The 25,410-nt window shown below is 49.1% G+C and overlaps 1 protein-coding gene and 1 long non-coding RNA gene across 3 annotated transcripts in view; one reads left to right on the top strand and one right to left on the bottom strand.

Annotated features, from left to right (window-relative positions):
* Nucleotides 1-25,410, top strand: part of GMDS (GDP-mannose 4,6-dehydratase) — a 3,238,640-nt gene that overhangs the window by 1,500,026 nt on the left and 1,713,204 nt on the right. The window lies entirely within an intron of this gene.
* The window catches only part of LOC138481396 (uncharacterized), a 97,395-nt gene continuing 82,260 nt past the window's right edge, over nt 10,276-25,410 (bottom strand). Inside the window, exon 2 of the long non-coding RNA XR_011274239.1 lies at nt 10,276-10,714. This is a non-coding gene — a long non-coding RNA (uncharacterized lncRNA). The remainder of the gene's footprint in view (nt 10,715-25,410) is intronic.

Here is a 25,410-nt window from a genome sequence, read left to right as displayed (position 1 = left end):
CATGCGTACCGTTTCCCATAACTAATGTCATATTTCGGTCAAAAGTCCTTGCAAACCCCCGTAAACCGTTCCTGCACCCCGCCGCTATGCTGCATACGCGCACCCCTAAGTCTGATCGGAACCCCATTTGTGTGCACGCACCGCTATATCCGACATGCAAACTCACCTCCATGCTTTGAATCCTATGCACCAGTGTCTGTACGCCTGCCTTCATGTGGCGGAAAGATCGAGGGCTTTACGTGGGCATTTCGCATGTGAGATGTTGCGCAGTCACATCCATGAATACACTTTGTCGTGCGCATTTGTGGGCGTGCTATGGACTGCCTGCGGCCCGTCCCTCGTAATGCCCACCTTTTCCCTTGTTCTTCCTCATTTTGCATGTTCCACCCCCTACTCTAGTCCCTGCTCCGGCCACGCCAACCCTCTGTGTGGACTCTTGTGCAAGGTACTTGGCCGATCGCACAACCATGCCAAACCTGCGCGAAGTCCATGCAAAGTACGAATAATGTTTGATGATTCAGTGAATTGACAAACAGGGTTTTGCGTGCGGTTTGGCGTGCAAAATTCCTATATTCCGTGCAATATATTCTATGAATCGGGCCCCAAGCGTATTGGGTTGAGTGAGGTTACAGGAAGGGGGCGTTTGCAGTGTGATTTCTGGTTTGTGCTGTGGTAGGGGGGTTATGTTTGTGTTCTACTTGGCTGTTGAGCTCTGTGTTTACAGGAAAGTTGAAGGTTTACAAAATGCTAATAAAAACTTTAGTTTTTATTAGCATTTTGTAATATAACAAACAAGAATCTTACATCGATCCCTTACCCCCCCTTCAATCCTCCACCCCGCCACCACCCCCCCTTTCCCCGTGTCCAACTCAACCATTTTAACTGAGGAGAGTCCAAACTTTCACTCCATTTCCTTTGTTTCTGAGTCGATGCGATATGTGACCGATTCAGTAGCTGACTTAGTGCCGCCGGTCCCCCGGGTCATGGGACCCCTGATTAGGTGTTATTCCTCTCGGGATCAATCTCGCCCCTCACAGTCAGGAGGCACAACCTTGGAGCTAATGAACATCCCATCCCCATGATTGCTGTACCCCATACCAGTCTGCGAGGAATGAGCTAGAGTCATTGTTTACCATGGCAGTCAGTTTGTCCATCAGAAACATGTTCTTCACTTTTTTCATCCATTCTTCCTTGCAGGGGGTTTCTGGGCTTTTCCATTTCTGTGCTCGGGCCACTCTGTCCGCTCTCAGCATAGTTTCCCACATCCTCGTGTACCGGTATAGATCCGTTTCCTCCGGGGGGAGACCTAGCAACATGGTCAGGGGATTATGTGGTAGGTGATCTACCGTTACCTCCGCAATCCAGTCTCTCACTGAATTCCAATAGGTCTGGACTTTTGGACATAGCCACCACATGTGACCTCTGGATCCTATCTGACCACATCCCCTCGGGCAACTTGGTGACACCCCCGGAAACATCTTCGACAGTTTTGCAGGATCTCTATGCCACCCCTGCAGGATTTTAAAGTTGTGTTCCATGTCCGAGATGAATAGATTACCATGAAACGCTATCCTGAAAATTCTAGCCCAGGCGTCCTCAGAGATCTCTTCCCCTGCCAGGTCATTCCAAAACCTACGGAAGCTCCTCCTATCCTGAAGTTTATAGGTGTTTAGGATTGCGTACATACTGGATACCGCACCCTTTCTGGAAGTTGCCGAGTCGAGGAGCTTCTCAAAGGGAGTCAGTTGTCTCCTCAGGTTTGGGCCCCACGACTGGTCACAGAGGATGCCTTTAAGGCAGATGTATTCAAAAATGGAGAGAGTTCCACCTCCCAGAGCTTCCTTGAGGTCCTCATAACTAAGAAATTCACCCTCCCTGAACAACTGGCCTCCCATTCTAGTCCCGAGTCCGACCAGTGCTGGGAATGCCTGAACCCCCTGCTGTCCAGTTCAAGGGGGAGCCCCCACAGGGAGGTCATCGGGGACGGCCATGTGGTTAGGTGTGCTGTCCGGGTGCCCTCTCTCCAAATGTCCCAGAGAACTCCCAGGGTCAGGTGGGTCATGACATGTTTCGGGATTGACTTGCGAGGGGCCCACAGGAGGTCACGGACCTTTAAAGGATGGACGTCCATATCTTCTAGATAAGACCAGTACGTTCGCAGGCCTTCTTTCATGTGTTCCAGGAGGACATGTAATTGGGCGGCATAGCAATACAAATGGAAGTCTGGCAGCCCGAATCCCCCCTCCTCCCTCGGGAATGTTAGGGTGGCCCTCCCGGTTCTTGGAGTCTTTCCCTGCCACACAAAGTCCCGGACCGCCTTTTGTAGGTCTATAAATGTCTGGACGGGGATACGGGTTGGGAGTGCTGTGAAGAGGTACAGAAGCCGAGGCAGTATATTCATCTTGACTGACGTCACCCGACCGTACCACGAGAGAATCATCTTACCCCACCTCCTCAAATCGGATGCAATCTCGGACATTATGGGGTCATAGTTGGAGGATCCCAATTTTGATAGGTCCCTGGTGAGGAGGACGCCCAGGTATCTTATAGCGTTTTTTACCCACTGCTATCCCATGAAACCTACTTAGGGGGTCTAACACCGGGTCTACTAGTCGCATTGGGAGAAGGACAGATTTAGCATTGTTGATTTTCAGGCCCGAGAAGCGCCCGAAAGTGGTGACCAGGTTCAGAAGGGGGGGATCGAAGAGCCAGGTTCCAGATATGCCCAGATGTCGTCAGCAAGCAGGGAAAGCTTAAATTCCACTTCCCCCCTTCTAATACCCCTAATATCTGGGTGAGATCTAATCGCTATGGCCAGTGCCTCCATCGTGAGGACATATATTAGGGGGGAAAGTGGGCAGCCCTGTCTTGTCCCTCGGGTGAGGGGAAAGGGCTCGGACAGCGATCCGTTCACCTGGACCCTTGCGGTGGGGGCTCTGTAGAGGGCGGCCACCCAACTCAGAATGTGTGTCCCAAAGCCCATTCTCTGGAGAAGGAGTGTCATGTATCTCCACTCGACTCTATCAAAGGCCTTCTCCGAGTCTAGGGATAGGACACATGCGTCGAGGTTCGATCTTTGGGCAAAGTGTCACAGATCTATTGTTTTGCGGATGTTGTCCGACCCTTGTCTGCCCCTAATAAAACCCACCTGGTCCCCATGGACTAGTTTCGGCATAATCCCTTCCATCCTTCTACCCACTACCTTGGCCAAGATCTTGATGTCGATGTTAATCAATGAAATGGGGCGGTAGGACGCACACTCCTTAGGGTCTTTCCCTTCCTTGGGTAAAACCGCTACTATAGCGCCCATCATGGATTCGGGGAGGGTACCCCCCTCCAGCACGGAGTTGAAGACTCTCGCCAGGTATGCGGTCAAGGAGGACCAAAATCTCTTGTAAAAATAAACTGAAAAGCCATCTTCCCCGGGGGAGGTCCCCACCTTCATCCCGCTAATCGCCTTGTCCACCTCCTCCTCAGTCACCGGGCCCTCCAGCCCTTCTGCCATGTCCTTCGGTAGGGACGGGATCCGTATGGAGTTGAGGAAGTCCTCAATCTGGGAATCGCCCTCGTCATATTCTGACGCGTACAATGTTTTATAATATTGGCGAAAGGCCTCACCTATGTGGGGGGTGTTGCAGCCCAGGGTTCCCCTAGCGTCCCTCACCTCTTTCACCCTCCTGCTTCTCTGGACCTCCCTCAGATTCCAAGCCAGGATCCTAACCGCTTTATCCCCTTTGTCATAATATTTTTTTTTACCATTTGGAGGCTCCTCTCTGTTTTGTGGAGGAGCAGGTTTTTTAGTTGGAGCCTGCAATCCTCCAGTGTGGCCACCCGGTCACGCTCCAAGGTCTGTACCGGGGAGCTCCCCGGTTGGAGGCGCGCTATTTTTTCTCTAAGAGTTTTCTCCTGGGCCTCCCTTTCCCTTTTCTGTCGAGTATAAGTACTCCCCTTACGGTCGCCTTGAAGGCATCCTAGAGGGTGTGGGTGCCCACCTCCCCGTTGTCATTGAGCTCAAAGAACTCTGTTATGGCATCCAGGATAGCCTGGGCATGGACCTCATCTCTCAGTGTGGCATCATTACATCTCCATCGTCCCTTCTGTTCTCTATACGAGCTCCCCGCAAAGGAGATTCTGACCAGGTCGTAGTCCGACCAGGAAACAGGGTCTATCCTGTAGCCTGCTGCGTAGGGACGGAGGACCTCATCCATAAGAATGTAGTCTATCCTAGAGAACGCGTTGTGGATGGGAGAATAAAAAGAGAAGGAGGGAACTCCTGTTCGGGGAGTTCGGGGGGTCGGGATCGTATCTACCAGGCCCAAGCCCTCATTTGCCCTCTGAAAGCTTCGCGCCATGGCTTCGTCTTCGGGTCTGGGGTTTAACGTGCCCACCCGCTTTCTATCTCTGGATGGATCAAGGACCATATTGAAACCCCCTCCCACCAAGGGGCCCTACACAAACATTTTGAGCCTGTCCCCTACTCCTTCCCAGAATTGGGCCTGTCCCTCGTTCGGGGTATATATTACCGCCAAGGTTAGGGGTGATCCCTGTAAGGAGCCCCGCACAAACAGGTATTGGCCCTCGGGGTCCTTCAGAACGGTATCCTTCTCGAAGCCTACCCCCCTAGCAATCAGGATGGCCACCCCTCTTTTCTTTCCTTTGTGGGATGCGTGAAAAACTTCCTCGATTCCTGTTCCCCGTATTCTGGGCTCTTTCCCCCGCGCCCAGTGTGTTTCCTGCACGAAGAGCAGGTCCAGTTTCACCCTCCTAAACTCCCTACATATCAGGGACCTTTAGGGGTGTTAAAACCCTGCACATTCAGGGTACCCACTCCCAGGGCCGGTAGGACGTCAGCCATAATCTCTATCACTTTCTCCTTTGGTCAGCATCGTCACATCATTGCTCTCACCCTGTCTCCCTTGTTTCCTCGTTTGGACACTTTTAGAACATTTCCCCAACTGTCCCCCCAACTTGTTCCCAAACAAAAAAAACCCAACTGGTTCTCAAACCTCCACCCCCCTCCCCAGCGTCCAGCCATGTAGTTCCGCCATTTCCGGCGTTTTGGCCGGACGACCAGCCTGTTCCCTGCGGCCAGGCATTTGGTAGCAAAGCCCACTTTCGTGAGCTCCCCCCCATCTTGGCCCCCTTGGACTAACCCCACTTGCTTGCTTTTCAAGGGGATCCCAGAATTGACTCGACCCCCCGGTCTTCAGGATCCGATCTTTGGGTGGACAGGACTTTTCCTGTCGCCCTTAAGGGCTTCCTCTCCCTTGGCCCTGAACTCCAACCACACCTCCTCGACCGGAACCTCTGAATATCATTACCCTTCCCGCCCCTAGTTGTGCCCCAGTCGTTGCCCCCCTTATACTTGCTGTTCAAGGGGGTGCAGTATTCAGAGCGTCTTTAGAATCATCCTTTTCCACGCCACTGCTGACCGGGAAACCCCTGTCGTCAACCGTCCGAGTCGATATGCTCTTCCTCCATTGGCGTCGGCGGAGTGTTCAATTTTTTAAACTTCCTCGAGCCGGTTTTCCTCCTTCTGGCGCTTGACTGGCCGGGGGTGCGCCTGCTGAGTGCTTCAGGGCCTACCAGTCCCCTCCGGGGGGCGGGCTCTCCCACATAGTCTTGGATTTATATCCTCCTCCGTTACCAACATTGTGCGTTGGTCCGAATATTCAAAAGCCAGGGAGAAGGGGTACCCCCATGTGTAACGCACTCCCTTCTCCTTCAGTTGTTGTGTTAGGGGGCGGCACATCCTTCGCTTGGCTAAGGTGTAGGCGGAGAGGTCTTGAAAAATGGTGATTTGGGCGTTGTTGCAGGTAATCACACCCACCTTCCTCGCCTCCTCCAGGACTTTAGCTTTTTCCGTATAGTAGTGGAACCGGACCAGGACCGATCTGGGGCTCCCCGCCCTTCCCCCGGCTCTGTGCACCCGATCGAACGTGAGTTCTGTTGTCATTTCCTCTGCAAACAGGAGGGTGATAATGTCCCTCACCACTCAGATCAAATCTCTCTCCGTCTCGCCCTCTGTTTCCGGGATCCCGAAAAATCTAAGGTTGTTCCGCCTTTCCCTGTTTTCATAGTCGTCCATTTGCCTGGCTCTTTCCTCATCCCTTTTTTCCAGGGCCGCTAGCCGCATGCCAAATTGAACTTCCTGGGCTGTTAAGGACAACTGGTTAGTTTCCACTTGTAGAAGTCTGTCCTCGATTTTATCCACCCTCTGATCCATCTTCTCGAACTTCTGGGCAATGTCGGATCTCATTTCCCTAATTTCCTGAAGGATGGAGGCAAAGCCCCTCTCCATCGTCATTGCGGGTTGTCCTGAGGCCTCAGGGTGGGCCATGACTTTGGTGTGATTAGGGTCACTGGTGTCGCTCTCCGTTTCTTTATAGCGGAATGTTTGCAGGGTCTCCTGCCAGGTCATAGGGTCTTACGGTGCCCCTCCGCGGAGATCACTGTGGGTCGGGGGTCCCGTGAGGGGGCCCTCGCCGCCCTGTGGCCACCCAGTTGGAAGTATCTCGGGTGGAGCTTGTGGGTGATGGTCGCTCCTCTAAGGGGGAAGGGATCTCCAGGCGGGCACTCGCCCCGCTAACTCGGGACGGGGGCCTCTCACCTGGGTCGCAAGTCGATGCCGGCGGTGCTCTTCAGGGCGGAGGAGCCGCCATTGCCAGTCTGCTGCCTCCTCCAAATGCCCTCTGCTGTCAGGTGGGCACACGCCCTATGGCCCAGGGGCCTCCACCTGCTATACCTTGAAGCGGGCGGGTGCTGTCCCCTCACTTGCCCTCAGGATGGGAACTGCTGCTGCGTCTCTGGGGGTCTCCCGGGCGGGGGGGGTCTGCTCCGCTCCCCTCTGCAGGGCGTCCATGGCCCTTTCAAGCCGTGGGGGCTCTCCGCGGTGTGTTTGTGGGGGTCGCCGCCTCGGGATTGCCCAATCCGCTGCCTCCTCCTAATGCCCTCCGCCGCCAGGCGGGCACACGCCCTGGGATTTGGCCCAGGGGCCTCCACCTGCTGTGCCTTGAAGCGAGCGGGTGCTGTCTCCTCAACTACCCTCTGGATGGGCGCTGCTACTGTGTCTCTAGGGGCCTCCCAGGTGGGGGGGACTGCTCCGCTCCCCTCTGCTGGACGTCCGTGGCCCGTTCGAACCGTGGGGGCTCTCCGTGGTGTGCTTGTGGGGGTCACCGCCTCGGGAGAGCAAGGGGGCTGATCCGCGTCATCCGAGGTGCGGTGCGTTGCAGGGGGCCTTAGCTCCTGGGCTCTCCCTGATGTTGGCCGTCCTCCAACGCTGTCTCCGGAAGGCACAGGAACCCGGCGCCGCCACCGCCCGGGGCCCGGCGCCGGATCCGGGATCACACGCACCCTCCCCTTATTTTGCGTTTTGTTGACATTATGCTTTCCTTTCTTTGGGCCAGTCCAGCTCGTTTTTTTTTGGTTTTTTATACGTTTTCTGATTCCTTTCCTATTTTTGCGGTTATTTTTTTTTTTTTCCCTCAGTAGTGCTTCCTGTGGGCGAGTTAAAGAGACAGGTTTTTTAGTAATTTTCAGAATTTGTATTTATTTATTGTCTTTATTTCATTTATTTATTTATTTATTTATTGTTATCTATGTACTGCACTGCCCCCTGCCCCTTTCACCCTGCACTTCTCCCCTCCCGACCTCCCCTGCACTTGCACGATCTCAGTAAGATCGCTGCATCTGTCTTCCCTCTGTTCCCCCTCCCTTGCCTCGTCACGCCTTGCAACATTTGTGTGTAGGCGCGTTATAAATGCCATATCATATCAATTTTAGTGTTCTTCTGTTGTTCGTCGTTCCTTGGGGAGTGAGTTCCAAAGTTTTGTCTGCGATCGTTTCTTTTCTACGGTCTATGGACTTTTTAAAAACAAACAACCACATTATTTTAAAGCCAGTTTGTTCGGTAATTCGGTTGGACCCCTCCAGATTCTCGTCCAGTTTTCTGTACTCTGCTGCCCTAAAGAGTGACTGCAATACTAACTGTTGGGCATTACACTGGTACGGCCGAGACACAGAAAATCAAGACACGTTTGTTGCTTTCGGGCAAAAATGCATGAAGAGACAGCGCCAAAATCAATTTCAGGGTGGGTTATGCATCGTGCATCCTTTATTATGAGAAGGCTGGAGAGACGATTCCAGATGAAAACACACCTCATTCCATAGGATCAAAGGCGATCGCTTCTGCTTTCAGCAGCAGAAAGCTTCCCATGATTGAGAGCTGCAAGGCTACCCCGGTAGCCTGGGATCAGTTCATGCAGTCTCAAAATAGCACCGTGTGCATCCTGAGGCCTAGGCAGTGGCTCAGGCAGCTTTTGGTGTCCAGGGGGAGGGGCAGGCAGGCGGATAATTGGGTGCCAGCAGGAGTCTGGGGGGCGCACTGGGCTCCAGGAGGGATTGATGGGGGACTGCCCCCTCTTCCCCCTGACTCCGCCTCTGGGCCTAGGACCCTAGGTTGATGTTGCCAGTGGAACCGAGGAGCTTGGACAACACTCTGATCAGCCTGTGCAGCTTGGTGCACCCCAGTCTGGCTTCACTATGGCAATGTATTTACAAACCATATGAGTTGGAAATAGAGCACATTTGGAAGTGGTAGGAACAGGTTACCAGGAACGTAATTTCACCAAAATGCCAGGGGTAGCGGAAGTGACATCACACGACCCTTGACCCCTGAAGACATCACAGGAAGTGATGTCATTTGACCCCAACCTGAAGTGATATCACGGGAAGCAATGGAACACGACCTTTCACCCGCTGACAAAACAGGAAGTGGCATCACATAGCATTGTACACTACGAAAAATATGGTTACGATATCACTATAATGTGATGTACATTTCATACAAGAATGGATCGCCATATGTATCGTTAAGATCAGTGTGTAAAGGCCCATATTACCAAATTACTGTGAATGCAAGCAGACGTCCTTGACCAAACGATAATGATGTGCTATTATATAGCACTTACGCTTAAACGCTTTACATAGAAGAAATATACACCCAATATCACCCAACCTGTGTTGGTATCCATTTATCGACCTCGGAAGCATGAAAGGCTGAGTTGAGGCGTTTAAGAACAGACTAAATTAGTGACTCACCCCCTGAAGTGTGCATGAAATAAACCTTTAATGAGTCTAGCAATTATTGTATAGAATTCCAGAAAGACAGATTTTTTGGCATTCCTATTCTTTCTTATTTAGGGTCAGTGCTGAAAGTGTTGGAATTGTGGCACTCTTGTTCTTATTTTTCTTCATTTTTTAAGGGCCCTGAACAAGAAAGCCAGCCACTCCAGAATGAAAGAGCCACATGGTGCTGGCCACAGCCCAGGAGCTTGCATTACAAAAAACAAAAAAATAAAAAAACATTTCTTTTTTTTTTAGAGGTCGCAAGGGAGACCACAGAGTTCGCACTTGCGACCTCTGGTGACCCCCAAATGACGTCCCTGCAGGTTACTTGCTCGTAACTTAGTTCATCACCACACTTTACCAGTCTTCAGTCCTTATCGCCACCTTAGCCTAGCTTTTGTCATGAGCCTTGTGATTTGGGTAGTCTTTGGAATGATGGCAAGTGATGTGTGCTTGCCTGCTACTGATATATAGGCATTTAAAATGCGAAATTACTTTTACTTGCACATTTTCCCTGCTAAGGAGCAGGTGGCAATCGCTAATCACTTGCAAATAATGTATTGTAAGTTAAAGTGCCATCAAGTGCAGCCGGTCAGAATTCCACTGACTGAAAAATCCGGCCGGCTGGTGGCAATTTCATTTCAGCAGGCAAGCGCTGCAATAGGACACCTTACAGTGGTGGTAATTACCACCCAATGTGAGGTGAATTCTGAACTGTCACTGAAACACATCATATGCATCTGTCAATGCAGCAATGTGAGGTGCTGTTGTTACATGTTGTCACAAATGTACGTTTATTATGGCTGGCAATATTTTGCACGACAGATGGAAGTTTTTTGGCACCACAGAGGGTACTTTTTTGCACCACAGATAGTACTTTACCACCATAGACAGTACTTTTTTGCAGCACAGACGCTACTTTTTTTGTTGTGAACTGTATTTTCTATGGAGCTGCAGGCAATGTTCACCTGTGTGTTTTGTTTAAACACTGCCAGCACGGTCACTTGGAGTCCCATTACAGCCGCATTTGCCACTAGGCAATGGTTTGGTATGCACCACCGGTAATAGTTCTGAAATAAGGCACAATAAAGATTGCCCACGCTAATAGCTCAGGAAGTCTTCATTCTATTAAAGACAAGGAGGCGAGCATTATGCTATTTCTTTCTTTATTTACTGCCATGTCAGCACTTTAAAACGTTCAACTTTAATACTGAACATTTCTGTTTTTTAGAAACAAAGTTTAGAAAACAAAATGCAGAAGTTTAAAGATCCTCTAGTCCATTCGATCAATCTGCATCAGGGAACTACAATCCCCATGAGTCTTAGGTCTGAGGTAGTCCTGACCTTTCCCCTCTGCCCCAATCCGAGGGCAGCCCTCTCCATAAGAACCCCTCTGACCAGGTCCTTTCCTCTTTCTTTATGTCTGTCCACTTGAACAACTTCATTCTTGCAAACCAAACCGTCCATTATCATTGAACAGAGAATTGTTCCTTGAAACTGAGAACTCTTGCGGTCCAACATGACCAACTTGAACAGGTTTCCTTACACTGTTGAGTAGTGTTTCATCCGGCCGTCTTTTGCTCTTCTCCTGTAAATAATGGAGAGCAAATCATGAGGGTGGGAATGAGGAAAGGAGTTACCTCATAACAAATATAGCAATGCAGACAATAACCTTGCCATTCTGGGTGGGATATAATGCTCGCCTCCTTGTCTTTAATAGAATGAAGACTTCCTGAGCTATTAGCGTGGGCAATCTTTATTCTATGACAAGACAGGAGGCTCGCATTATGCTTGTTCAACGCTTGGTACCACCATATTCGTAATCTCAGAAACAGGCTTAAAATAGAATGTCTTAAAGGTTGATTCGGAAGACCAATCTGCTGATTTCATAATGTCCTGAAGAGACACCCCTGTCGCAAAAGCTTTGGAAGCCATTGCTCCCCTAGCAGAGTGCGCCCCAAAAAGTGACAAATCAATTCCAGCCCATTGCATAATCTCTCTCACCCATCTAGCAATGGTCGCAGATGCTACAGCATGATAAGGCTTCCTGTGCGCTATAAGCAGCTGTGACACCCCTCGCGGTCTAAGATGCGCTGTTGCTTTTTCATAATCTTTAACACACTGTGCAACGCAAAGCTTCTTATTACTTGTGAAGTATGGGTAGTCTATTACTCTCGAATCTGTCTTTGTTCTCTTGGAAATGGTAAATGATACCCCGTCTGGATAGAATATTTTCCTATCGACTTCAAGCGCTTTGACATCAGAAACTCTCCTACAGGAAGTAAGGCAGAGCAGCATAGCTAGCTTTCCTGATAGCTGAGATTGGGATACATTTTCGTTATCTGGCCATCTGAGGAAAAGACAAAATACGTCTCTCACATCCCATAACACTTTGTACTTGGGTTCCGGTGGCTTCTTAAACTTCATCCCTCTTAGCAATCTCACGACCGCTGGGTGTTCTCCCACCATGTTACCTTCCACTTTTTCGTGACCCGCTGAGATAGCGGACCCATAGACTCCCACTGTTCTGGAGGCGCCGCCTACTTGAAATTTAAAAGCTAAGAAATTGAGAACCTCTTCTACAGGGGCTGAAACGGGATCCACACCGTGGTCCGAACACCAGGTAGCCCAACCGTTCCAAGCCGCACCATAGCTCCGAAGGGTGGAAGGCGCCCAGGAATCTCTGATGCACTCTGCAGCGAGCTGTGAAATTCCTGGCAATTCCCATCTTTTCCTGAAACTCTGCAGGCTATCAATTGCACCGTGCCGGCTGCTATGAGTGGGTGAGCTTGCCCTGATGGGTCGAGAAGAAGGTCCGGCAGAATGGGAACTATCCCCGGAAAATCCGTAGAAAGTTCCATCACTACTGGAAACCAGGGCTGAGCCTTCCACAAGGGTAGGACTATCACAAGCTCCGCGTGATCCCTGTGAATTTTCGCTAGCGCTCTCGTTATCATAATGAATGGCGGGAAGGCATAATGCACTGCTCCTGTCCATGACTGCAGGAAGGCGTCCGTGCCCGCTGCATCCGGGTCTATCCTCCAGCTGAAGTATACTGGCATCTGAGCGTTCAGTCTGGATACAAACAGATCTATGTGGAGGGGCCCCCAGAGTTCCTGCAATTGTTGGAAGACTAGGGGGTGAAGCTTCCAATCGCTGGAGTCCACAAGATAACGTGAATTCCAGTCTGCCACTTCGTTCAGAGTCCCTGGCAAATACTCCACTGATACGGATATTCTGTGCTGGAGACAGTAATGCCAGAAGCTCTTCGCTAATTCTGCCAGTATTTTGGATCTTGTTCCGCCCAATTTGTTTATATACCTTACTGCAGAGATATTGTCCATCTTGAGCAGGACGCAGCACTTTACTCTCTCTTTCGTAAAGGCGCGAACTGCGAAAGAGCCCGCCAGTAGTATGCGTCTTTGAGATCTAGGCGGGCCAGCTAATCTCCGGTACGCAACAGATCTCGAAGCAGATGAATCCCTTCCATCTTGAAATGGTTGTATACCACCCATTCGTTTAGATCTTTCAAATTTATTACGGCCCTTATTTTGTCCCCTCTGTGAACTAGGAACATGGTGCTGAGGAAACCGGGAACCTGTTGGTACTCGCGCTCTATCGTGCCTTTGCTTTCTAACTTTGTGAGCTCGCAGTGCAGGAGCGCTGCTTCCGCTTGCGTCATGTGTATGGGGCGAGGTTCTGCTGTCTGCACGGGTGTTCCTATAAACTCTAAACACAGCCCCACTACTGCTTGCAATACCCAAGCATCGCTTGATAAGGCTTGCCATTCGTTCAGGTAGTGGAGCGTTCTCCCTCCCACACGCAAGCTTGCAGTACTCACGCGCTGACTGCCCCGGTTGCCGGGTGCGATCCTCTTCCTCTTCGCCCTCTTGGAAATCTGTCTAGACTCCCAGTAATTTGATCGTTGACCTTGGGGTCTTTGCTGGAAGGTACAGCGTCCGGACGAGCGGCCCCTATGTCGTCCGGTCCTGGCAAAGACTCGCCCGGGGAAGATCTTCCTGATGGAACTCTGTGCTCTCTCTAGAGCAGTATATGTGCCCACGAATTGAGACATTTCTTTAGCGAACGTTTCGCCGAACAACATTCCTTTGGCGCCTTCACCTGCCTCGTAGCTGGCGAGATCACTCAATTTGTTATCTATTTTTAACAGGACTCCTCTTCTTCTTTCTGAAGAGATGGCACAGTTGGCGTTGCCTAGGAGGCATACTGCTCATTGCGCCCAGTTACCTAAGACTGTCACGTCTACTGGGATACCGGTATCTTTTGATTTCTCTGCCAGATCCATGATCTTGGCTAGGGGCCCTGAGATGTCTAGGAGCTTGTCTTGACACCCCCTACAGGCACTGTCTACTCCTTTCCTTATATCATGAGCTGCTTTGGTCACAAAGGTGACCATCTTGGGGTTTAGGTCTGAAGTATCTGCAAGCTTATTCGCCAGCTCTGGTCTGGGGCACTCCGACCTCATGCGTGACCTTACTTCCCTTTCTAGGGGTTTTCTAATGTGCTGGGCCATGTATGCTGCCACTCTGGGTGACGGCTCCCAATCCGATGACTTGGGGTGCCGAATGGCCTCTGGATCGAACATGTCTGTTCTATCGTCGATACCGTGGGGGCCTTCAACATCTTTATCGATGTAATCTTCCTCCTCACCCCCTTCATCCTCGGGCGAATAGCCCTCGTCTTCGTCCCCTAGATTGTACACCCCTGGGGCAGGGGGTGTGTCCTGACTTTCTTTTTTCTTTGCCAGGAAGGCTTCTTTAAGCCTGGCGACAGGGTCGCCTTCCAGTTGGGGAACAGTGTTAACCCTTTCATCGATACCCGGTGGGGTTCAAAGAGTGCTTGCTCTTCAGGGCTACTTTACACCCCTTCTTTTCAACCCCTTTCTGGGGGTGTCCTGCCGACGTTCCTTCCTCAGGGCTGCTAGCCCGTCTTTTCCTGGCTGTAAGCTGTTTCTGCTGTTTAGCCATAATCATTTCTAGAGTCTCCAGCCTTTTCGTAATAGGTTGCACCCCTTGTGAGACAGCTTGAATCAAGGAATCTCCAAGTACTTAATGATAAGTCAGAATCTTGTTGGGAAGGGTCTTCTACCCACTCTTCTTGGCTCCATTCTGGGGAAGAGGAAGGAGTATTAGTGGGGGTGCCAAATGTAGCCATGTCCTTGGTGTTGGCTGAGCCATCAGTGAGGAAGTCAGCAGTTGGAAATGCTTCTGCACACTTCTTAAAACGTGCTGTATATTGCTAGCAGCGTGTGTGTGAAAGCAGCTTCCCTTGTCTTTTTTTCAAAATTCTGACTGGAGCTCTATCAAACCAACTTCCTTCGTTCTCTGTTCGTGCGCAATGCGCGCGGAAGCTGGATTTCCAGGAGACGCTGGGAACTGTGGAAGATTCCATCTCCCCTGGGTCCTAACGGCCGCCGTGTTCGCCAGCGCTGAAATATGGAGAGAGAGAGAGCGGGGCGTGGTAGTCTAACGCGGGCTAAATATGCACACGACTCCAGCCCCAGCTCGCTCACAACACTCTTCTTACCCGCGATGTGCGGGAAACTCGCTGTGCTCGCGCTGCCCTAATGATAAGCACCATTGTACGAACACGCGCGCGTTCTGAGGCGACTACAAAATCATTGTAAATGCGTTTCATCTTCCTGCGCGAGCCGTTGAAAATGAGCAATAAGCATTACTAAGTGTATTACAACAAATATCCAAGCAATTAATATCCATATACAGGTGATATGGAGTTCATCTATCTCTTCTACAGAAGAAAAATAAATCATGTCACTTATCTGTTGGCAGCAGAAAGAAAGAGGAAAGGACCTGGTCAGAGGGGTTCTTATGGAGAGGGCTGCCCTCGGATAGGGGCAGAGGGGAAAGGTCAGGACTACCTCAGACCTAAGACTCATGGGGATTGTAGTTCCCTGATGCAGATTGATCGAATAAGACTATGGACTAGAGGATCTTTAAACTTCTGCATTTTGTTTTCTAAACTTTGTTTCTAAAAAACAGAAATGTTCAGTATTAAAGTTGAAAGTTTTAAAGTGCTGACATGGCAGTAAATAAAGAAAGAAATAGCATAATGTGAGCCTCCTGTCTTGTCATACAATGTTGCTTCCTTCTCCATCATGCTCCCAAAATCCCACAGCTGCCAAAATTTGCATCACTTTTATTTGTCCTGCCAGGCATGTCTTCTGTCTGCCCACGGGAACGTTTGATCAGTAACGCGAGAAGTAGCTTGGCGATGGGGAGCTGGGGGGCAGACTAGTCCGCCTAATTATCTTGCAGTTGTGTTTTTGAACCTTGTCCCCGAGTATGTCTGTGACACCATGTTATGCTGCGTGCAGTAATTTCTTGACATTTAATGAACAGTGTGTTTTACTAACCACAAAAGTGCAGCATGGTCAGAAGAGTGTTCCTTTCTTCATTCAGGAGAGGGATAAACCCAGGTTTGTATTCCTCTTAGTGCGTCTACAATTGTTAAGCCTCTCTGATTCTTGGTTTTCTTTGCCCCTGTGTTTTTCCTCAGAGCCTAGATTCCTCTAACTGTCTGTCTTCTTCTTGCTGATAGATTTTATCCATCAGCTGTGATTTTTGGATACCGAGGCTTGAACCTCATTACTCCATCTTCTCGGGTTGAGTGTGTAGTCATGGGTAAGGATTCTTCTTGGTCTGTGTGGACTTGTCACGTTAGGGCTGGTTTTGCAGGTTCTTCGCCGTGAAGGGCCGCGGGTAGCGGTTGAAGGGGTTTGCAGTGGTGGCAGCGAGTCTTCTGATCAGAAGGTTCGGGTTCTGATCCAGTCCTTGGCAGAACTTCTTACTCTGCTTCGCTTTCATTCCTCTCAGTTAGTTTGGTTGTGTTATATAGACCCTCTTTGACCCCATTCACTCTTGTGCTAGAGCTAACTTTGCACCCACAGCATATCCTTCCTGTGAGGGCTGCAGGAAACTATGCTTGCTTTAATACTTGGCACGCTTCTTTGGTCAGATTATTAGAGTATTTGCAGTCCTTTACAAGATTTTTTAAATTTCTTTTTTAAAACATTGCAATGTATTTACAGTTGTTTGCATTGTTCTAGATATGCAATAAAAACAGTGTGGCACACCAGCAACATAGGTTCACCCAACTTGTTGTAATGTCTATTTACACATATTTTATTTCATTTTCCAAGGGATGTATTGTGTTAGGATGTGGCTTTGGCTGATGCAGAAACTCTTGTGAACATTTCGGATCTTCATCTCCCAACATGCAATATCTGATTTTTAATTTTGTTCATACCTATATGGGGCACTTGACTGCAAGGACTGATTTCATTGCAGCATCAAAACACCTCTTCTATGACTGGGCACTTGGTACTTGCATTTCAATTACCAGCATCTAATGTTTTTGCTGTTTTTACACTTTCTAATTAATTGTATTTGCCAAAATGAAGCATCAGGCAGCTCATAAACCAGCTCATAAACCATAAACCAGCTCATAAACCAGCTCATAAACCAATAACACAAGTTTCCAACTTGCCCTTGTCCACTCGCTTGTTTCCATGTTTTTCAGTGGCTTGCCACATTAGGGTCTTCTTGAAACACCAGACATTCGCCAGACATTGGCCACATCTTTACAGCTCTCGTGGTGCTGTCAGCGGCGTCCCTTACTCCTCGGGCAACACTACCACCTGGATTCTCTGCTGACACTCCACTTTGGTGCCCGAATCTCAACATCCCTCCAACAACCTGGTGCCTCTGGTACAGTCTCCCACCTCGGTCCAGCCCAACGAAATTCATAGTGCCTTTTAATCACAGCACTCTGTTGGCACTTTCCCCTCCAGGCTAACTGCGGGAGTGGGCGCATCCTACAATGATTTCTTATGGGAATTCAGGACGGGCAGACAGCGTTATCACTTAAGTGTACACAGCTGCTACCTTTGTCTCACATCCTCCAAGTCCCCATAGCTTCTTCCCTTCTGCCTTGTCTTGTTCCCTTTTCATAATTCTCATGTCTTCACCCAATTGGATCTGGCGTCCCAAGACCTGACCACACTCGTCTTTGATCCAGTCCTCTCTGACTCCCTTACTCCTAGCCTCCTGTCTCTGGGCTGTAGTTGCATGGGTCGCTGTGTAGATAAATGCTCAGGCCCTCATTTTAGATTTCATTGCACTTTCTCTCTGAAGCGGTTGGCTTAATCAGAGCTTGGTGTTTTTTTCACTTGATTGTCAAAGGTAGGTGGCTGGGTTTCTGCTTCCACAAGAGCTTGGATGCAACTGGAAATCCATTCACAGGTGCCTGGGGTGCAGTCCCAGTGCCGTGTCCCCATCACTGGCAATGGGTACAGTGCTTGCTCTGGCAGGTGTGGTGCAGCTGGATCCTGGAGTCGCTTGCCATCCCCTTTGCCTGCCCTTCCCATCGCTGGCCGGTGCTGGAGTGGTGGCCAATGGTGTGGACCTGGAGGCCCGGCCATGGGAGGCTGATGGCGCTTCCCCCTCCTCATCCTCCCGAGTTGGCTGTGACCCTGTTGGGTGAATAATGAGATGCTCTCGGTCCATATGCATACTGATACGTTGGCTTGCTAGTCACATATGATACATGGTGGATGGGACATCCTACACGTGGATTGTAGTGCACAGCTATTTGTAGGCCATTGCCTATGACCACAGCAAGTGGGTGTAGTGGCTGCTGAGGGTTGACGGGTGCACTTTTCCCCTCGTGCTGCCAAGGTGGCCATTCCATGATGTGGGCTTGGTGTGGGGGTCCACTATGGCACTTGGCCTTCTCATCACACATGGGTGCTGCACAGGGCTGGACATAGCTGTGATGCCGTCCGGGGCGATGTATCAGTGATTTGTGTGCCCCCCCACCAGGGTCAGCAGAGGGAGGTTGACTGTGCACCTAGCATTGGTGCTCCATTTCAGTGTTTGACTTCCCTTTCCCATGCTGAAATGGGGAGTACAACACTTCAGCTGCCCCATGCTGGTCCAGCATCAGCAACCTATTGTAATGGCATGCGTCCTGCTCCCGTGTTGGAATTCCCAGTGCCATCAAGAAAACAGGGCACATTTCCTTTCAATGGGGTGCATTCACCCACCACGCAAGCTTGCGGGAGCCCTTGAATGATTCCCTAGAGCTGCCGTAGCAGGGTGGCCTATGGGAGCAGATGTTGCACCCTGGCCCTGAAGCCAGCCCTGCAGGTGCACATGGTTACATGTTCAGTTGCCCACCTACTGCTGCATGCAGTGACAGCATTGGCCCTAGCAGCGCACTGGGAATATTGATTTACTGCGCACCCTCACACCCAGTGCATGGTCAGCAGAATGTGAGGTGATCAGACTCACCAGATTGTTCCTGCCTGCTGGCTCCGGCCTCACCTCCACCAAATACCTTGATTCCCTTCATGTCCAGGGAGGAGCTTGTCTTCTCCTCCCACAGGGTGAGGACAAGGCGTTCTGTGGTGCCGCCTCCAGTGGCCAGTGACCTGCCTGTGTTATGACAGGAGGCTGCGCACCCTGGCCTTGAGGTCATTTCACCTCTTTCAACAGTCCTCCCCATCCTGGGGGACTGTTCCCACAGCTGACACTTTCTGGGAGATGGATGCGAAGATGGCTGAGGTGCGCTGGCCTGAGGTTTTCCTGTGGCGGCTGCCATACAGTTTGTCTTCATTTGCCACCACCACTTAATCCGTGCGGACCTCCAAATCCCTCTCACTGAACTTGGGCTTTCTGAGCCTGTGTTCTGGCACCTTGGCTTTGGCTGTCCTGGGACATGGTTCCTGTATCCTCTTGCTGTGGATGGCTACAGGAAGTGGTGGATTGAGATTGGATTGATTTTTCAAGATGGTCGCCGCCGCCGTGCTTCCCATTACAACAATGACGCTAGTACGATGACGGAATTACTGCTGGCGGAGTTAGTGCCGATTGCACGGCGGTAACGGTAATTCTAACGAATGGTGGCAGATTTACCATCGGAGATGCCTGTTTTGGCAGTAATTACAGGCAGAATTACCCTTCTGTCAATGGTGTTTGCACTCTTCCGACAGGTTGTGTAATACAGCAATGATTCCACCAGACACCACAATGGTAATGTTAATTACGGCCGTATTGCCGCCAAACTCGTAATGACCCCTCATTGTGTGACAGGACGTAGCTTGACAGAGGCTCACATTGCACTGTATAGTCTAATCAGACGTATCAAGGAATAACACAAAATCATAATATGACATATCAAGGCTAAACCTCCCTAAAAACATTAAAAGACATGATTAGGCATGAAATGTAGTAACAAGACACAACATGCTCTCTTCTCCCTACTCAAGCTAATGGCCCCTACAGACAGCTAACATTTTCTCTTTCTCACTTTTCCCAATTTCCTTCAATCCTTCTTTCCCAGTACTCTTTTCCCACATCCTCCCAGACCATTCCCCCTAAAATAGGAACATCACATGTTCTAGTTTCACCTTAAAATGTTGGTTGTTATGCTGAGAATCACTCTAATTTGCACAGGTGTTGTGCCTTGTGAGGCCCTCTGGGATTTGTGCCCATTGAGGAAAGAATGCAGTTTATCTGATGTTGGGTCAGCACTAGGGCCAAAGCCTGGTTGTGCATCCCAGAAATCTGCCCTGGTATCTTCAATGGTCCTGAAACCCACAATGTCCTGTGTACAAAAACATACTCCTCCAACACCACATGCAGTGCTACAGGCCAATGGAAATCTCCCACTTTTTATGGTGCACCCACTTGAATGGGGCGGGTCATTAACATCAGTTTCTGCAAGATGGCAGCATACCCGTGGACACAGAGAGCAGTATAACTCATACCCGCAGCCAGTAATAACTAGCGGGACTCCAGTGAGTCAAAGTCTAATCAAGGGTCCTGTCCGAGCAGCAACAAGAGCAAGGGTCGTGTGTAGAGGGCCGCTAATTCTTGCTGCAGATGTGGACCGTGCAATACCACAACACTGCAATCTTGCTTTCGTCATATTTCTGACCCCTTACTGCTTACAGATATCTAGAGCTCCTTAGAGAGCTCTTCTCAAGAGTAAGAGGATGATCGCAAGGCTGGTGGATATACAACTCTCTAGCAAATAGCAAAGAATTGCTTTCCCGTGCTACGGACCAAACCGCAAAGAATGTGAAGGCTGCTGTGACGAATCAAAAGTATTCTCCCCTTCTCCTCAGGGCGGATCCACACCCTCTGAGACTAGGGTGGTGAGCATGCTCTGCAAGACCCCCCCCCAGGGGTCTGGGCAAGCGGGATCTCACTCGGAGTGACACTCCTCTAGGGGACAAGGACTCTAATTCCCACAAGGAACGCCCTATGCAAACAGCACTATCTGCTTATATGGGATAGCCTTCAATCACAAGTAGCGTGCCCTCCTTTTGTTTAGCTTCAGGTACTTCTGGATCCAATATGACATTTGAGGGAAAACGGAATGCCCCTTCGAATGTGAACTTGTATGTAACAGGGATGAGCGATCAAGAAGAGAGAGAGCCATTGGCAAGGTAACCCTCTTACATCCCTTTCAGGGCTTTGCGCTCGGTTGAGGCTGGTTTGGTCCCAATGCCCCAGGTTAAATATTCCCGCATTGGTGGCTGTGCATTTTCTATAGTGGCGCAAAGCTTTGGAATTATCTTCCCTTGACACTGTGTGCTATGGAGAACCACCTGCTATATAGGCAGTCTTTGAAGACCTATCTATTTACATTTTTGGGCCCCTTTTTCTGGCTATTTCTCTACCCGTTGGTTGCTAGTGCCAAGATGCCCTTGGGTGAATGTTGCCCTCTGACGTAGTGACGCCTTGGAGGGTTGGAGCAGTGTGGAGCCGGCAAAGGAAGCAACGCCATACGAAGACACTGGAGATCGATGCAACGGACAGTGGGGAAACAGCTGTCAGGACGGAATACTGGAGAATACTGGAGAAGGTCCTACATGGTGGCATGGCCACTGAAAAGACATGGTGGGCTTGGAGTCTGATCAACAACCCAGAAACCAGAGAGGACAGCAGGAAGAAAACCTCACATGAGCAATCATATACCAAGCACATCGACACCACAGGATGGCGAGAGCGAGTCCGTGGTGGAGTTGATGAAGAGGAGACAGAGAGTCAAGGAAAGCAAACCGTGCCGACGCCAAAGCCTTGAAAATCCACCCACCAGAAGTAAGGGTACCAGGGTGAAACACATAAGAGGGAGGCCACAGGACCCCATACATTAATTCAAATGAACTGCAAAGAGGACTGTAGATCATTGAGAAAACACTATGTGTATATGGAGAAAGACCAAGAAAGTTACCTAGTATAATTTGGGAGGAACCATGGAAGCCATTACTGATAGGCTATGAAACCCACTCTGAGTTAATTTCAAGTATACATCTCAGAAATTAAAGACAACGAAAGGGGAACCCAGTAGACAGGGCCCAGGACTGGTGGTGTCATACCATTGTTAAGGGTGTACGAAACCCTAACGGAAAGAGCATCAAGTATAAAGAGTCTGAAGGACTAATATACAGAGGAAGGAATGTAAAAAGACTACATCCAGAAAGACAGAAAGAAGGACATTGATAGACCTTGCACACTCTGGGATAGCCGACATATGAATATCCAGCATGAACTACAGAAACCCATGAAAGAGACACTGGGACCCAGGATCAGTAGTTTCTACTAACTTTTTGTGGCAAAATCAGACTTGTTGCAAGTGAAAAAACCCTGAAAGAAAACTCCAAGACATGCGGCTAAAGGGAAGGTGCCAGAAGATATAGATTTTGGCAATCTTCAGTCATTAGTTTTTGTGCTAGGGTCAGATAGAAGTAGGTTTTGAACTGAGGACATTTTTCTTTTGACTTTTGATGACCAGCAAGCACCCTTAGTTTGTTTAGGTAGGGAACATTCCCATAGCAATAGGGCGAGTTAGACATGTCTCATCTTATTTAAATAAACAAGTTAAAAATGTCCAACGTGATTCCGGATCCTTCTTCTGCCCCGCCACACTGCCATTGGCTTCAGTCAACTGTGCAGACGTTTGGAGGTGAACTATTCTTTGTCCTGGGTCCCAGAATACTGCTTAATCCACAGAGGGGTTCCTCACAAAGTTTCTCCTTCCTAGTTTAGGTTCATGCCTGGCATCCAAAGCACATGCCAAGAAATAACCGTTTACAGGTTGATCCCTCGAGCACAGGAGAATTGTAACTTTCTTTATGAGAGAACTTTAATTTCCTGCAAATTGCTCATGCAACGTTCAGACTATTCCAAAGGCCATATTGGTGGCCCTCGGGGCTTGCAGCCACAGAATATTGGATGTACCTGTACATGTACATGAATGTTTTCCATAGTACACTTATTCTATTCATGATAGATTTTCTTTATAATGTCCTTTTTATGGGTAATCAGTTTTGGGTTGTCTGTATAAACCACTCAAAAGGGTACTCGTTTGTCTCACTCGACGTTACCTTATTCTACATGCTGCTCGGAGCTGTTACGCTACCATTCATGCTCCCCGCAGTGCAACCTTCTTCTTTGTTCTCCATACCTATTCAGTGGTAAATTGATGACCATATTCCCAATACCTCTGAGCGAGAGGTATAACACGCTCAAGAAAGTGAAGCACTGCCGCATTTTACAAATTGGTGTCCATAGTCCCTGCAACTGTAATGGAGAGATTGTTAGAGAAAGTGTTACTGGTACATGGAGGACATTATTGTCATTATTTCTGTTGTGTTGCGCTTAATGCTGAATTCCTCCCGCTTCCAACCATTGGTGGTTTTAAACCTGGCACCTCTGAAGGAGAAAGGGTACCAACTCTCAGAAAGTGAGGAAGTATTGCATTGTTTTAAATTGAAGTTCTGGATTCCTGCACCTCTGAGGAAGAGGTTGTGAAGCAGAGGTGTAGATCGAGTAGGGCCTGAGCGGGCAATGCTGTCCCAAAATCTATAAATGCCCACTCAACACACAGTCCTGTGCCACAGAGGTGAAGAGGTGAAGAGAAACACATCTAGGGCTCTGCTCCCTAACCATCACCAGGGAACAGTCAGAACAGTAGAGCTGGCACTGCCGCTGGACCAAGGCCTCTCTGCTGAATGTGCACTGGAACCAGGATCATGCTCACTGAAGGTACCCTTGTAGGTGCAGAACTAAGGACTCACCTTGTCACTGGAGTCCCTAGATTGGGCCTCCCAGCAACCTAGAAGGCAAGGACCAGCTTGCCCTGACCCAGACAATGCCTGCGTATCCTAAGCTGCTTCATGTCACATGACTTTACTGCTTGGACCGCGCCTCGTGTTGAACCAAGTCGACGCACTCACCAGCCAAATGCTGAATCACCGCCTCAGGAAGCTGTGTAGGAGCAGACAAGATTTCAGAGCTACTGTGAAGGGTGATGCCCTGTCCTCCGGTCCAAATATTGGGACCACAGTGACTTGTAAGCCACTGCTCTTTATCCTTTTTCCTAAAAGACATATCCTTGAACATTGCCATAAGCTGCAATCTTTTGCCTGAACACCCCTGCTTATCAATCAAGAGTGCCCTCAAACAGTGCATCCTCTGTGTTGTTTGCAGGGGTGGGCCTGGAGTGTTTTGAATTAGTTGTGTGCATTGACTGCTTAATTAATGTTGATATTTCATTATATAACCTTGATTGGACAAGCTTTTATTTTGGAACGATTTTACTAAACCTGTTTGGGTTGCTACTGTTTTCATCATTAGCTCACAGTCCTCTTGATCTTGAAGACAGGCCTGTCCTCGGCCTGCACTTCTAAAAGAGGCAAAGGTGGTATGCCTTTTGGGCTGTGCCTGGTTCACCTTTATGATTGGGATCACTGCTGGTTGAGTAGTACTTTGTGGCGGAGTAGGCAGTTATCCTTAATCCTCCATGAACACCTGCAGAACAGTAGCCATTTTATTACACCTTGTCCTGTTAATAAAGACCATCATGACGCTCTTCAGTCCAACATGGGTGGAGTCTGCTTACAATCTTCCATTTGAAGGCCTACTTCAGGCGTAGTGGTCCTTTTCCTGAACCGAATGCCATGTGCGATTATTAATTTATTTTGGTATTTTGTGGAGTGCTACCTGCAACTTTATGGGTACTTCAAAGCCTTTGACATTTGGCACTAATGTGAAACGACATAATGAAACATGACATCACACAACATGACCTAACTAGCTAGTACTACAACACTGCTATCTTGAATACATAAATAAAATAAAGGAAAACAAAAAAAGCTAAATTCCCTTACAACCCAACTTGAAAAAATTCAACTTTGGTTACCAGATCACAATTGGGAGGAGAGTTAAAAAAGGACAAATGCAAGGGTGCAACAGGATTAAATATAGAGGCAGTGATGGGTTCAGTGGAAGTCCACAAGGGAGAAGGAGGTAGGTGGGTTGCTGTGTGCTTAGGTGGGTGTGTTGATCGGTCAGTTGGGGTGCGGGTTGAGGAGGCACCCAGATAAAATAAAAAAGGAAGGTCTATGTCAAAAGCACAAATTCAGGTTCTGGCAATAATATGCATGGGAGCCATACCCCTAGATCCGCAACATTGCGCACAATGCCTCCACATCTTAAATATGACAGGGTGTAGCATAACATAACGCAGTGTTGCAGAACATTTAAAATCAGGGGAGAGCGTAGCAAAGATATCTTATAGTAGTATATTGCAACCAACCAAACAATGCACACAAGTTCACGCACTCTCACACACGCTCACATACATGCTGTGACTTCGAGATTGAGGTCTGCTTCTCCATACGTTGAGTGGCAAAAAGGGAATGGATATCTGAAGTGTTGTGCAAGGCCCCAATATCAAATGTTCTACTGTGATCAGGAGCATCGAAACAATAATTTACATAGCCAAGATGAATAAGCTGAAGCAGATGGGCACAAGCTACCCCTCACCTGAGGAACCAGAGAAAACCCACATCCTGTGGTTGGGGACAACACATGATAACGAGATCAACAGATGATGTCGAAGTGAAAAGACTTGCATGAAGTAAATCAGCTCCTTCATTAATGTTTATTTTATGTATTGTTGATTTATAACTTGCCCATTGTGAGCTTGTCACTTCGTGGCACAAGTGGGAGTGGCTTTAGCTGACGTTAAGCGGATCGCTGTAAATAAGAGCGATTCGGCTGACGCTCTTCTTCGTAGTTTGGTTGTGCATCATGGCGCAGTATTTTGAAGGTGTCAAATCATTGTGGGACAAAACAGAGCATTCAGACAGCCATGTTTCTGCCATACAGAGTAGATCCACATTAAGATCCAGGATAAGGTCATCAATGCGGGGCTGATTCTTGACTGCAG

The sequence above is a fragment of the Ambystoma mexicanum genome, chromosome 5p (genome assembly GCF_040938575.1).
Source record: "Ambystoma mexicanum isolate Mex_15411 chromosome 5p, UKY_AmexF1_1, whole genome shotgun sequence".
NCBI classification, from domain to species: domain Eukaryota; kingdom Metazoa; phylum Chordata; class Amphibia; order Caudata; family Ambystomatidae; genus Ambystoma; species Ambystoma mexicanum.
The sequence above is the reverse complement of the archived record's forward strand: the minus strand, read 5'-3'. Positions and strand labels throughout refer to the sequence as shown.